Here is a 14,717-nt window from a genome sequence, read left to right on the forward strand (position 1 = left end):
TGAATCAGGAGTGTTTGGTACACAGGACCCAATTTTGACTGAAATGCTCTTTCATTGATAAAAAAGGGGAAGTACAAAGCTTAGATAATTCTTAAAAGATAACTGAAGGATACAAGGGATGTATAGGAAGAATATGACTTTAAGTGATTGATGCTTCATGGTCGGTCAAGTTTCTTGCCACCCGAGTCTTGTAAGTGCCATGCTCTAGAATTTAGCTTGTGAATCACCCGATAAGGTCCCCTTATCACGATTCCAGCTTATTGACATCTCTGATAGGCTTGACCTTCTTCTAGACCAAATCTCAAACTTAGAAGTGTGAAGGATGACTCACTTGTCGTAGGTCCGACACATCCTTGGTCGGTAGGCGACGAGTTAGGCAGCTACTTTTTCCTTGGTTTCCATGATCAAATTGAGATTACCTACAGTTGATTTTATTGGATGTGATTCAATTTTCAATACATACTCATTTTATCTTAATATGATTCTAGTTCTATCTTATATAACATACTTGTAGGAGGTATATTATTCCTTTGGGTGAGTATGTTTTCTTAAGGTCAAAAATTAGAAGCTCAATTTGAACTATTTCCAACCTCAAGAAAGGACTCTTAAGGAGATGACATGAAGAGAGCAGTGATACACTATATTGCTCTTATGACAATATCTCTTTTCATAATAATGTGGGTCATTGGAAGAAAAGTCTGGAAGTTTTTCACTCGGGCCAGAGCCCAATTTAGATGAGCCTAATAAGAGGTCGAACTAATTATCTAAAACAAGTGCTTCTTGGAAGGCAACCAAAGTTCAATCTTATTTTCATTTCAGTTTTTTAGTTTCTTTTTACCTACTTTGATTTTTCTATTACCCTAAACCCTCTACTTAATTTCTCTTGTCTAATTTCTTTTTATATATTTCAAAGTTATGAAGAAATGTGAATATCAGATAGAGGAGTATTTTTAACAATTGAATGTCTCAATCATTTGGAGCTCATCACTTGATAATTTATTTAACTTCAAAATATCTTCCATATTACATTTCTATTTTTTAATGGGATAATGAAAAGTTTAAGTCTGGGGGATTTGTTGGGTTGCATATTTCTTATTGCATAATAAATTTTCCTAGTTGCATCACACATCATGTCATTATTGTTTGTTTCTTAATGTAAAAACACTAGCACACTTATTTTAGATTTCATGTGGTTTATTGTTGACTTATGGTGCTAGTATGTTTAGTGATATATTTTTTTCTATGCATGATAGCATGAAGTGAGCAATATTTTTATTGTAAGAGTTTAAGTATTGACATTATTTTAGGATCTCTTTACACGTTGTCTAATTTTGAATGTAGATAATACTAAAAATAGTCATGATTTATTAGAATTAGACTAGTACTTGTATTTCTAAGGTGATATCTCAATTACATTTTGGTTACTAGATGATCTTAGATCATGACAACTCACTTGAAAAAATTAAAATTCCTACATTTACATTTGTATATTTGCATATGTGTTAGTGTTACATTTTAAAGCACAAAAAAAAAATCATATGAATAAGGGATAGAAAATAGTTGTTGTGAGTGGAAACTAACAATTTACCACTTTGAGACCGAGTTAGGTTACTAGGGAAATAAATATTAGGTTTCTCTTGATTCTAAGTAATCCTTAGAGACCTTGTGTAGTTTGAAGTATATTAACCATGCTTATGACAGGTAAGTGCCTATCGCTAGAAACATAAGGAATACGGTTCTATGATGACTTGACTAGGCTTATGGATTGAAACTAGAAAAATTTGGGACACTTATTACATTAAGCGCCAAGAACCATTTCTTAGGCCATATTCAAACTATTTTTGTATCTTGCTCACCAATGAAATTTTTTAATAGGATTAGACTGTTTTTCTAGAGATTACGATGCACTATTTAGTCACATAAGTTTAGATGTAGTTTTTACTCGAGGATAAGAAAATTTAAGTATGGGGTGTGATGTGCATAAGTTATATATATTTTTAGGCATTTTTTGACACATCTACTTGTATTTTATGAGTATAATCTATGTTTATTGCACCCTATTCTATTATTATGTCATACTTTAATTTTTTTTATTTGAAGAATTGCTCTTTACTTATTTTGATTATAGGACACAAATTGGAGTGAAAATAGAGGAAAGATGTTAATTAGAGCGAACATAGAGAAAATCAACAATCTGGCCATGCCCCATAGGCACGTCCGTGTGCCAGTCTAGGAGCAAGTCATGCCCAGCACAAACAAAAGAGTATGGGCAGGTCGTGCCAAAATGCACATTCATGCCTCCCACCAGCAGTCAATCGAGGGGTGGATGTGTGAAATCACATAGTTGTGCCCCCTTCCAGAGCTGAATCGTGGTTCGGTCGTACCAAATGGCATGGCCGTGCCAGTTATCCAGAGCCAATTTAGAGGCTGACCATGCTAAAAGTCGTGATCGTGCCCCCTCACCAGTGGCAATACACACCCCGACTGTGTCTCCAGACACGGTCGTGTGGCAAAGAACACGAGGAGGTCATTCTCCCTTGCTATAAAAGGGGATTTTCTCCCCTTTTCACTTATCTGGGGTTTGGTACTTCATCCCTCTCCTTGGAGAAGGGTTCTCCCCTTAGAGGGAAATCCTAGAGCTTCCATCTTCATCAATTCGTATAATTCATCCACCTCCAGCAAGGATTGCAAGCAAGAAGACCGACGACATATAAATAAGCATTCCTCTCTTCTCTATCTCATATTTTATATTGTAGGATGCTTAATTTCTTATCTCTTGATTGTAAATCATTTGCAATGGAGTATATCTCTAAATCTAGGATGTAGGGAGTAATTATGATATGATATTGATGTATGAACTATGTATATGTTATTTCCTTATTCAAAGAAGTGTTTATCTCATGTTCTATGTGTCTTATACCTTGTAAGTATTTGATGAAATGTGTAAATAGTGTAAATATATTGTTGTGAGGGATTAGTTACCATGTAGAGGAGGTACTTTAGATTGTATGACTAGGGGACCTAGTGACAGAGGATAACCCTTTAACTGAACTTTCTGGAGCATCATCTTAAATTGGGAGCTAATACTCCACAAGGGATTAGCTAATTAAAGTTTAATGAGTTTTTACCAATTCTATGCTAGGAAGTGACTTATATAATCTAGATCGTATGACCGGGAGTCCCTCAATGACAAAGGGTAGCCCTTTTACTGGACCTTCTACATTACCTTCTCTACTTAGTAGCACTGAATATCAATAGGAAGAACACTCCAGTGAGACTGTCATGGGGTTACATTGGTAACTTTATTAGAATTCCTACAGGAGTGTAATCGTGGAGTTAAGGAGATAAATAATACATAGGGATATTAATCAACATCATAATGAAACTGAAATCCTTGAAACCATCTCCCTAAGCACATCCCCTCTCAAGATCATCTCTCCTCTCTCTTATTCTCTTAATTCTCTCTCTCTCTCCTTCTCAACCTTATCTTTTAAGACTTTTCTCAACCTTTGACTGTCTAGATAATTCACCGTATAAAGATAACTAGTGCTTAATCAATAGTCTCTGTGGGATTGATATTTTTTATTATCGATGATATAGTCGTGCAATTACGATTGTTTAACACATCTCTGACAGGCTTGCCCTTCTTCCAGACCAAATCTCAGACTTGGAAGTGCAAGGAATGACTCACTTGTTTTGAGTCTAACACATCCTTTGTTTGTAGGAGATGAGTCAGATTACTACTTTTTCCTTGATTCCTGTGATTAAATCAAGATCGAAGAGTCTCTGATCATAATTGTCTTGACCATAGGTGCTTCTCCAAATAGATTCTTCATCAACTTCAACGGGGATGATTGCTTCTCCACCATAAATGAGATGAAGGGGAGTCATCCCTATGCTCTCTTGAGGGATAGTTCGATAAGCACAGAGGATACTTGTTAGTTCATCCATCCAGTTATCTTTAACATGGTCCAATTTAATCTTGAACCCCTAAACTATCTCCCAGTTGACCACTTCTATTTACTCGTTACTTTGGGAGTAAGACACTGAGGTGAAACCTTATTGGATACTGAAGTCTTTGCACCATTCCCTAAGTTTATGGCCTTAAAATTACCAACCATTATCAAAGATGAACTTGTGAGGTAATCGTATGGGCAGACAATATTCTGCCACAAGAACTTCTTGATGGCGTATTATGTGATTGGAGCCAAGGATTCGACATCCACCCATTTGGGAAAATAGTCTATGACCACTAAAAGATTTTTTTTGCTGAGGTATAGTTGAGAAAGGACCTACAATATACATGGACCATTGGTCGAAGGGGTAGGAGATAGTAGAAGTCTTCAGAAACTCAGTCGGGTGTGAGAGAGGTTTTGGTGCTTTTGATTGTGGACACAGACGATGACAAATCAAGCGGTATCTGTCTACAGAGTTGGCCAAAATATCCAATCAATAGTGCATTTTGAGCGAGCATCTTGCCCCCGATATGATTTCTACAAATGCCTTCATGAATTTTCTTTGACGTAATCTATATCATCCAGGATAAGGCATTTGAAAAGAGGGTGTGAGAAGGCTTACTAGTATAATATATCTCTGATTAAAGTGAAATAGGGAGTTCTCCTCTTGAACAGTCGAGCCTATTTTGGATCAGCAGGCAAAGTCCCCCATTTGAGGAAAGTAAGGATAGGAGTCCTCCAATCGACGAACTAGCTTTAGCTTTGTACTTGATCGATTTGTGAGACCAGTAAAACCTTATACAAAGAGACCTCCAAATTCCAACTCACAAGTGCTCTTGCTAATTTAGCCAACTCATCTTCCCTTTGGTTTTATGCTCAGGGGATCTTTTATAGAGTGACATTTTGGAAGCCAACTTTCAATTTCCTAAAAAATTTTGTGTATCATCTCAATCATTCATTCTTGATCTCAAAGCTCCCTTCTAACTACTGAGTAACCAATTGAGAGTCTGAATATATGATAATTCAGGAAGCCCTCGCTTGGCTATTTGGAGTCCTATGAGTAAGGCTTCATACTTGGCTTCAATATTGGATGCCTGAAAATTGAGCCGGATGATCATTTGGAGCACATCTTCTCGAGGAGATATTAATAGTATGCTGACTCACTGCCATGCCGATTGGAAAAGCCATTCACATAAATTTTTCATGTTCCTTCGACCTCTTTGTTGGAAACTTTAGTTAGGAAATCCGCCAAGGCTTGATCTTCGATGGCCATTCTCGGTTGATATTAAATATCATATTCACTCAACTCAGTGGTCCACTTAATCAATCTCCCAGAGGCTTTCGAGGTTGGTTAGCACCCATCCAAGATTTCTTGTTGGTGAGGACCATGATAGAATGCGCTAGAAAATATGACCTTAGTCACTAAGCAGCAAGAGTCAATCCAAGAGCCAATTTCTCTAGATTGTTGTACTTGCTCTTTGATGGGCATTGGATACCATCTTTTTAGTAGAGAAAGACCATGTTGACTGCCCTCTTTGATGATGACAAATACACTCATAGCATTTCTCCTGATATCGGCTTGGAAAGGAGTGGCAAACGAGATAGATATTCCTTCAATTCAGCAAAGGCCTCATCACATTTCACATTCCACTCAAACTTTGAAGCCTTCTTCAACACCTTGAAAAAAGGTAGACTTCGGTCAGCAGAATGAGAGATGAATAAAAAACATACAGTAATGAGACCAACCAGTCACTATGCTTCTTTGAGGTTACAGGGAGACGATATATTTTGGAGTGCTTGGACTTTCTCAGGGTTAACCTCGATTCCCCACTTGATCATGATGTATCCAAGGAATTTCCTACTCTTGACTTTGAATAGATACTTGTTGGGGTTAAGCTTTAGCCCGCACTATGTCAAAGTACAACACATTTCTTCAATATGTGAGAACAGATTCTCAAATTAGGCATGCTTGATTAGGATATCATCCACATACACCTTGATGATCCTCACGATTTAATGCTTGAAGACCCAATCCATAAGCTGTTGGTAGGTTTTTCCTTGTATTTTTTAAACCAAATGATATGATAGTATAACAAAAGGTCTCATTAGCGGTGATGAAACTGATATTTTCTTGATCTTTGGAGGCTAAGAGAATTTGATGATAGCCTTGATAGGTATCCAACATGCATATAAGTTCAGAGCTGAAAGTTGAATCTACTAGTTGATTGATGTGGGGGAGAGGATAACAATCCTTTGGGCATGCATTATTGAAGTCTTGAAAGTCGATATAGACTCTCCATATGCCTTTGGCTTGGACACCAGTATCACATTAGTGAGCCAAGTCAGGAATTGTACCTATCAAATGTTATCGATTTATGCTTGAATCACTTGATTCTGCTAGGGTGAAAATTTAGTTTATTTTGTTAGATCGATCAAACATTAGAAAGTGTGTTCAATCGATGAGCCATCATAGTCAAAGAAAGACCAATGACTTCCTTAGCTAACCAAGGGAAAATATAATGGTTGTATGATTGAAATGCAACCAAGTCTTGCTTGAGTTCTGAGTGGAGGTCTACAACTACTTGGGTGATCCTTTCCAATCAATTGGGATGCATTTGCATGTCCTTGTGGTGACCTTCTATCGATTGGGGTTCTGATACCGCTTGGATAGCTTGTACTGTAGTATTCTGAGTTTGGCGAGCCTTACACGAGTCAGCCCTGATTATATCAACATAGTATTTCCTTTCTACCGACTAATCCCCTTTCACTTATTCAATCCGATTTCCCACAGAGAACTTGATTTTTTTGATAAAAAGTGGAGATTGCTTCTTGAAAAGCACTTAGCGTCGCCTACCAAGTATGTCATTATAAGTGGAGGCTATGTTCATGACAATGAAGGGCATCCACTGAGTCCTCATTGGCGGTTCTTCCTTAGGGAAAAGGAGAGGTCAATTTGGTTGAGCGGTTACACTTCATGCCCCACGAGTCGATAAATAGAGGTATGTATAGGATGAAGTTCCTCCCAATCCAACTTCATTTGGTTAAAGGCTTTTTTGGAAAGGATGTTGATAGAGCCACCCATATCTATGAACACTCTTTCACCTTGTAGTTCACAATGAAAGCCTCGATCACCAAAGCATCATTATGAGGGGGTTTCTATCCCTTCTAAATCCTTGGACCCAAAGCTAATTTAAGGACCTTTCTTTTTTCCCCAACTAGTGCTGACTATATAATTTTTCAATCTTCTACTGTGAGCCTTTTGGGCTCAAGTGGAATTTTCATCAATTGAGCCTCCTGAAATCATGTTTAAAGTCCCTCAAGAATCAATCTTGCCTTTGCCTTTTTTTTTTATCTTTGTCCTTCTCTTGATATGTCTCCCGACAAGATTGAGAGGAGTCTCAGGGATCCCTGGGGGAGAGTGAGATCATTAATCCGAATGACAATTGGTATCAGCATCGCGGTCGGGATGATGATGTCGCTTGTAAGGTTCGGGAGATCTTCTTTTACTCAGCTGACCTCGACTAGTTCTCCGTTGATCAACCATTCATTATAATTTTCTCGCATACTTTGTCAATCCCAGGTAGAGTGGGTCTCCAATTAGTGGTATGTGCAATAAAGAACCACTTCGGAAGGCTCTTGATCGAACTCAGACATAGGGGCGGTAGCAATTTCCACCGTCTGCATAACTTTTTCTCCTCTTTAGTTTGTAAATTCTTGATTTTGTAAGAGAAAAGGGGGAGCTTTGTGGTCAGGCTAGGTAGAGGCGGACATTGGAGTTGGAACATCTTTTCTTTTGGTAGACTATCTTCCTTCACTTAAACATATGTAAGTGCTTGAGCTTGTAGACCATCGAAATCGACAGAGGGTTGTTAGGACATGTAGAGAGCTAGAGGGGGTGAGTAGCTTCATTCGCTTCTTTGAAGATGATTTACAGTGAAAAACTTGAAGTAATGCTAACACTTTCATTTTACTTAGTATCCACCTCCTTAAGGTGACTAATCCAAGGGTCCACTCCTCACTCTCACAATGAGGAACCTTATGTTTCTTGCTCTTTTCTTGGTTTGGATTGCCTCTTGGTGGTGGATAATGCAGAAGCATTTCTTTTTCAAACACCCAACAACTACCATAAATAAGTGTTGTCTAAATCTTTATGAAAACCCCTTTTCCAAGTTTACTTCGATGCCTCCTAATTGATTGGCATATCTATAGAATGACTCTTTTTTGCCCATCTAATTGATTGATGAGTTATACTAATCGATTCAACAGCTTCTAATTGATTACCTAATCGATTCAAAAGCTTATTATTCTCACGATAATCTCTCAATCGATTTCAGTATCTACTGTAATCTCATGAACATGCTTTAATCGATTACCCTAATTGATTGGTGAAGTTTGAATCGATTGCCCCAATCGATTCAAAGTCCTTCTATTATCATGTGAAAAATGTTAGTACAGGTTGCACTAATAATCTAATTTTGATATATGACAAATAGATTAAAGTTAGATGTGGTATTTGTCTAACCTTTCTACCAAGTGTGTAAGAGTTGACTGGTCTGAAGGACCTGACACCAGGCTAAAATCCAGCTAGATCTGCGCGATCCAATAGCAAGTGTGAAGTCTAAATAGGTCCGCAGGACCCGATATCTAGCGGAAAGTTCAGTTGGGTCTACGAGACTTGACAACTGGCCGAAATCCAGTTGGGTCTATAGACTTGACAACTGGCGGGAAGACCTAGTGGGTCAAAGGCAAGTCAAGTAACTATAATTGGTAAGTGCAGGTAAGCAACTGGAGGAAAGATGTAGTAAAGACACGTTCCTCGTTGAGGGAACTGTAGGCGTCGATCCAACTTAGGTCCATTTGGGAAACTTAAGTTAAGACCTTGACTAGATCTTGGTCTCGAGGAGATAGGATCTAATTACTACTACTATTTTATTATGTTGTGCTAACCCTGCTTTACAAGATAAATATATTTTCTATTATCTGGACTAACCTTTTTACAGGGAAGAAGATGTTGAAGAAAATGAGTGTCTAAGCGCCCGGAAGGGATCTGGGTGCTCGGACTAGGCTCGCCCGGGCGAGTGTTGTGGGCACCTGGGCAGTCCGGGCACCTGGAGTCGGTACAGGAGCCCAGACCCAAAAATTCATCCAAAAGCTAATGTGGAGTGCGTCGACTGGTCGAGGCACATGGTCCAGGCGCCCGAAGGGGTTCTAGATGCTTAAAATGGGCCTATATAAAGGCCTTCGACCAAGAGCTTCAAAAAACACAATTGCTATGACTTTCACTCTTGCTCGGTGCTCCAAAAAAGCTCTTGCGACGCTGTGATGCTCCTTCGACAATCAGTGATCAATATTTTCTTACTTTCTCTGTTGTAGGTAACATTGTTTGTTAATTCTTGTACTTAACTTTTGTAATCGTTCGAGCTATTAGTGGATTGCCTAACGAAAGCACTCGACAAGTGCATACCTTGGAGTAGGAGTCGTCAAAGGCTTCAAACCAAGTAAAACTTGCCTTTATTAGTGTTGTCTTTTATTCTTCTGTTGCGTACCTATTTTTAGTCACGATTTTTCGAAAAAGGCTATTCACCCCCTTCTAACATATTTCCAGTTCTATAAGTGGTATCAGAGCCGGTACCGCTCAGAATTAATGCAACCACCAATCAGGCAAGGGGGTGACCTTTAATTTCTTTCCTTTGTCTTTCGATTTTTGAGCTTTTTCGATATAATCCAAATGGTACAATTTCATATTTGGAATTTTTTTATTGCAAACTACTCTAAATTGGTGCAACATCAATCGAGTTTTAATATCATTTTTTCTTCTCCCACATTACTAATTCAAGACCTAGTCTTAGGGCTTCTTTCATTCTCTTCTTTGTGTGCAAGGTTCATGGCCCAAAACAAGGGATACAACACCGTTCGTCTCCCCTCTTCAATGGTGATGATTTCACATATTGGAAGAAGCAGATGAAAGGATACCTAAAGATCGACTTCGACCAATAGTTCAGCATCACCAAAGGATACAAGGCTCCAGTCAATCACAACACCGGAATTCCAATGGACCCGGAAAACTAGAATCTGGAGATGAAGAAAAAGGCCCAGATTGACTTTAAGACCTTCAACACAATCCAGTGCAGGCTAACAAAGGAAGAACTGAATTGCGTTGGCCCACACGAAAATGACAAGGAGCTATGGGACAAGCTCAAAGAACTACATGAGGGAACCAATGACACAAAGGTAATAAAAAGGGACCTATTTTTAAATAAATTATTTAACATAAAAATACAGAAAGGAGAATCTGGCAGTCAATTACACGCGAGGATAAAGAACATCCTCAACAGTCTCCATATAATCATCTATCACATAGAGAATCGAGATTTAATAAGGTATGTACTAAACACGTTTCCTCAAAATGCACTGTGGGCATCCATCGTGGATGCCTACAAAATCTTGAGGAATTTATCTAAATTTAAACTAGATGAGTTGTTTTGTGAACTTGAACTCTATGAACAGACTAACTCAAAGCAGGTCGAGAAAGGTATTGCACTCTTTACAGGTCCCTCAAAAGAGACCAAACACAAGAACAAAACAGAACCAGAATCTAAATTTGGCTTAGAAGACAAAGAAAAACAACTCATGAACATGGTCAGAAAAATGTTCACAAGAAGAAAGAACAATTTCTTGAAGGAGGACCTACAAAAGGTAATCAAATCAAATGACACGAAGGTGAAGATCACATGCTACGAGCGTAACAATAAAGGACACTACAAGCACGAGTGTCCAAAGATGAAAGATGACAAACCCAAAACAACCAGAAGGAAGAAGGCACTCAAGGTGACATGGGATGAATCATCTTCAGAAGAGTTGAATGTCGAAGATCATAAGCATCACAACTACCTCGCACTGATAGCAATCAAACTCGAATCAGAAAGCCAGTCGGAACAAGATGATGAGTCCTAAAATGAATCAAGCCATGAGTCTGCACTCGTTTCCTAAGGTTCGAACAAAGTATCTTCTATCTTAACCTCTAAATTTTTTTAGAATAATTGCATGTTTGAATAAAAAATTAATTAAACATGAAAAACAAATTGAATCACTTCTTGAGGAAAATTAACACCTCAAGGAGCAAATTGGAAATAGAAATCCAAATCAAGATATATAACTTGAGGAGGAAAACACAAATTTAAAAAGTGAAATTAATAAACTTAAAGAATTATTAGAAACTTTTGCCACTAGATCAAAAAATTTAGATTTAATTCTTATAACCCAAAAAGTTGTATACAATAAGTCCGGGCTCGAATACAAGTCCAGCTCAACAAACAAAACTTTTATATCACTTATAAGCCAAAAAAAAAAAACCTAACTACAGCTTGGGTTCCGAAAGAGTGCTTAACTATGCAAGTAGTATTCAATAAATTTTATGTGCCTAAAAATGGAATTCATTATCTAAAACCAAATCCAACTAAACCTATTAACTCAAAATTAAACTAAAATAAACCTTCAAAGGTAAATTCCAAACTTAAGAATAAAATCAAATCAAATAATTCAAACTCAAATAGAAAAAATAAATTCAAATCAAATAACTTCAAAGCTGATTTAAATTACCATCAAGTTTATTTTAACTACAAAAACAATCGACGTAAACCTAAAACCTAAACCGAAAAGTTCAATAATTCAGGAGGAGGCTCCAAATTTGTTGGCATCTCTAAAACAATAGGTTACCCAGTAGGGTAATTAGGATTAGATCAAAAAAGGACAAAAGTTTAATCTAAAAATTAGTACTGGAGAAGTTTTGGATGATAGTAGGTTAGGGAAACTATGTCTATGTATGTCTAGAAAGATATGACTTCGACATGGTGCATTTTTCTTAGTGGAACTAATTGAAGCTACCCCTTACCAGTGCTAGTTGGTTAGACCAAAGTTTTGTTATTAAGTTCAATGGATAGGACTATTTGGAAAACCCCGAAGGTGTGATTACTCTAATGATATCCAGATGACTTACCACAGCTTAGAAGTTTATCTAAAGAATATCTGTTTATTGAACCCAAAGCTAAACTTAAATATAACACAAGTTAAACCAAATCTTAAAATTTAACTTAACTCATCTCACAAAATCATAGAATCCCCTTGTCTAACAACTTAGACTGGGTGAGATGAATAAGGATTAAATCAAAATTAAATTAAAAATAAATTAAATTAAAATCAAAATAAATCAAGTTAAAATTAGTTCATACTTGAGCTAAAATTTTGTTTCTCTTAATATTTTTTAGGAGACTAAATGGATATTAGACAATGGTTGCTCCTGACACATGGCCGAGGATCAAATAATGTTCACAAAGTTAACCTTCAAAAGACTAGAAATAGTTGCCTTTGGAAACAACAGTAAATTGAAGGTAATTGAAATAAATAACATTGAATTAGAATCTAATTTTATTATTAATAAAGTACTCCTTATTGAAAATTTTAAATTTAACTTACCCAGCGGCTGTCAATTATGTGACTTAGAATATAAGGTTAGGTTTACATCCACTGAATGCTTAATTAAACATATGAAAGACCCTACAATAAGATTAAAAGGACTTAGAAATAATAATATTTATACAATTAACCTAGCCAACTCCTCACTTAAGTGTCACTTGACACAAAAAGAGGAAACCTGGCTGTGGCATAGGAGAATGTCCCACACTAACTTTAGAAATCTCACCAAACTAAATGGCTTAGTTAGAGGATTACCAAAACTACCTAACTTATACTTAATAATTTGTAATGCTTGTCAACAAGGAAAATAGATTAAATCAACCCACAAACCAACTAATCAAATTCAAACTAATTCAACACTTGAATTATTACACTTAAATTTATTTGACTCACATGGAATTAATCCATAAATGGAAACTTATGTTGCTTAGTAATAATTGATGATTTCTCAAGATTCACTTGGGTAAAATTCTTAAACCATAAAGATAAAATATTTGAAATATTTATCAATTTTTGTAAACAGACTAACAATGAAAAATACTCAAAAATCAAAAGAATTAAAAGTGATAACGGCGGAGAATTCAAAAACCATAGATTTACTAAATTCTACTTAGAAAATGGGTACAATCAAAATTCTCATGTCCTAATACACCTCAACAAAATGGAACAGTGGAAAGAAAAAATAAAACTCTCCAAGAAGTCACTCGAACAATGCTTAATGAATATCAATTACCAAAATATTTCTGGGTATGAGCTATTAGTACAACCTGCTATATACAAAATAGAACAATAATAAATAAGAAACACAATAAAATCCCATTTGAAATTTACTATAATGAATTACCAAATATTAAATACTTTAAGGTGTTTGGATGTCCTGCTTACATATTAAATACTAGAGAATCTTTAGGAAAATTTACCTCAAAAGTAGAAATTAGAATCTTTGTAGGGTATTCCCTAAACTGTAGAGGATATAGAGTATATAATAAGACTACTCTAAGAATTGAGGAAACAATAAATATAAAATTTGACAAAATTACTAAAGAATCTAGGTCAACTCAACCTTAGTATCAACCAATGGACTTCGTTAGAGCTAGCACTGCTCTAGGGGAAGCAAGTGAAAACGTAATAGGTGAATACGAGGATGAACAGAATCATCCACAAGAAAATGAATAAACACAAATTGAGCATAGAATAATAAGAGTTAGCTCAGACCACCTAATTGAACAAATAATAGGTGACCTAGACCTAAGAGTTTAGACTAGATCATCATTCAAAAACCTAAGTCAAATATCCTTAATCTCTAAAATTGAATCCAAAATTATAGAAGAATCCCTACTTGACCCAGATTGGATTATAGCGATGTAGGAAGAACTAGCCCAATTCGAGAGAAATGAAATCTGGGACTTAGTACCACTACCTAATAATAAAAAGGTAATAGAAAAAAAATTGGTATTTAGAAATAAACTAAGTAAAAATGAGGAAATTGTTAGAAATAAGGCTAGACTATTAGTTAAAGGATTTAGTCAAGTAGAGGAACTTGGCTATGATGAAACATATGCTCTAGTAGCCAGACTTGAGTCTATTAGAATGTTACTGAGCTATGCAACCCAAAAAAGATTCAAGTTTTATCAAATGAATGTTAAATCTTCCTTCTTAAATGGGCTAATAAAAGAAAAGGTTTAGTAGGTCAATCACTTGGGTTTGAAAGTATAGATCATCCTGACCATGCCTTTAAACTTAAGAAAGCCTTGTATGGTCTTAAACAAGTACCTAGGGTCTAGTATGAAAGGCTGACCTCCTACCTAATCTCTAAAGGGTTCAACCAAGGTCAAATTGATCCAACTCTATTTGTAAAATCAGTCAAACAAGATATCTTTATAGTCCAAAGATATGTAGATGTCATAATCTTTGGTTCAACCAACTCAGAATTTTTACAAGAATTTATAACCTTAATGGAATAAGAATTTGAAATGAGCCTAGTAGGTAAACTTACTTTTTAGGATTATAGATTAAATAAACTAATAAAGGAAATTATGTTTACCAACAAAAATGCATCAAAGAGTTACTTAAAAAAATTAGAATGGAAAATACCAAAGAAATAAAAACACTAATGACAACTAACACAACCTTAAGTAGTGACCCAAATAGAAAACCTGTAGACCTAAAATACTATAGGAGTGTCATAGGTAGCCTTTTATACTTAACTACAAGTTGACCTGATATCTTGTTTATAGTTAGTATGTGTGCTAGATACTAAACCTATGTTAAGGAATCCCACTTAACTAA

This window comes from Zingiber officinale, chromosome 1A (genome assembly GCF_018446385.1).
Source record: "Zingiber officinale cultivar Zhangliang chromosome 1A, Zo_v1.1, whole genome shotgun sequence".
Taxonomy (NCBI): domain Eukaryota; kingdom Viridiplantae; phylum Streptophyta; class Magnoliopsida; order Zingiberales; family Zingiberaceae; genus Zingiber; species Zingiber officinale.